Raw genomic sequence first — 1,398 nt, forward strand, 5'->3', positions numbered from 1 at the left:
TTTTCCTCCCTCCATCTTTACCTTCTCGCTTGAACCCCTCCCTCTTTCCCAATTTGTTTCCGCGCCATTCATGTTCCTCCCCTCTATTGAGAAAGATGGGTTTTGTCCCATCGAAAATTAGAGGAAAACATCCTTCGTAAGCTCCATATACTCATTTGTGGCTTAGTTTTACTGTTTTAGTGTGGCCACCATAGGGAAAGAAGAAGTTTTATTTATGGTGCTCGTGTGAGTCACTTCCAAACGTGTTTGAAGTTTGTTCCTGCAGTGCTTTGTAATTAACAATAGTTTATTGTGTGTCATCATGTTAAGGTGTTAAGCATAAAGGGAGTGTTATAGTGGAATATGCTCGGGACATAGGTCTATGTAGTCTCCTTGAGGTTTGGATGGAAAGTCGGTGGAAAGCCTTGCCACTTAAAAGCAGGAGAGTAAAGCAATAGCCATTAAGCCACGCGTCTCATAAAGTCCTCTGGAAATAACATCGGAAAATGTGTGCACATTAAAAACACCTCGGCAAATGGCCATGATTTTATGAGAAAAAAATGTGAACATTGATGGACTGATTGAAGGAAATTTTCAGCAGACAACTTTCAAGATAACTGTTTAGGTTATGAAAATTTCCAATGAATTTTTAACTCATGGAACCACCTTTTTCAGGTTCCACGAAAGGCAATTCTGCGAGACGAGGTGAGAAGTCGAAAATACCTCAACCCATGAATTCAGTGGTCTCGGTGAATCAACGCAATAAAGGCAGACCACTTGTAAGTACCAACAATGTCTTTCTTCTTCATTCTCCAAAGATAACACTGGGAAGAATATGCCAAGCTATTTCATGCCACATCATTTATTGCATCCTTTTGTAAATGAACTGGACGTCAGATTCTGAATGATGACGCTTCGTATTGAAACCGGTCTTAAGTTATTTATACGGAGTTGAATAACAATGCATTATTTAGTGAATCCAGGTGGCGCCTGACTACCAAAGCGGCGTCATTATAAGGTTTTGGTGCAATCAATGCTAGCAACAATAAAAAAATAACTCCCCACAACAGAGCTATTTTACTCAGGGCAGGTACTCCATTGGAGACTTAAGAATCAGTAAAATATCTCAGAGTGAGACTGAATAATGATCTATCGTGGAATGAACATATTCGGAAAATAGCCGGTAAAGGTAATGGTAAATTGGTTTTTTTTAAAAAGAATACTATGAAAACGTGACGAATTTAGAAATACTAGCTACTTCTCCCTCGTTAGATCCCATTTTGAAAACGCAGTAACATGGGGAAAGTGTTTAATTGAAATTAATGTATTTTATCAAGGCAGTCGTGGCCGAGTGGTTAAGGCGTCTGACTAGAAATCAGATTCCCTCTGGGAGCGTAGGTTCGAATCCTACCGACTGCG

At 39.6% G+C, this 1,398-nt stretch overlaps 1 non-coding gene across 1 annotated transcript; it reads left to right on the forward strand.

The window, feature by feature from the left end:
* Positions 1–1,316: 1,316 nt before the first annotated feature.
* Positions 1,317–1,398, forward strand: Trnas-aga. Its single transcript has one exon. It is a non-coding gene; the product is annotated as a tRNA-Ser (tRNA).

This window comes from Ischnura elegans, chromosome 9 (assembly GCF_921293095.1).
Source record: "Ischnura elegans chromosome 9, ioIscEleg1.1, whole genome shotgun sequence".
NCBI classification, from domain to species: domain Eukaryota; kingdom Metazoa; phylum Arthropoda; class Insecta; order Odonata; family Coenagrionidae; genus Ischnura; species Ischnura elegans.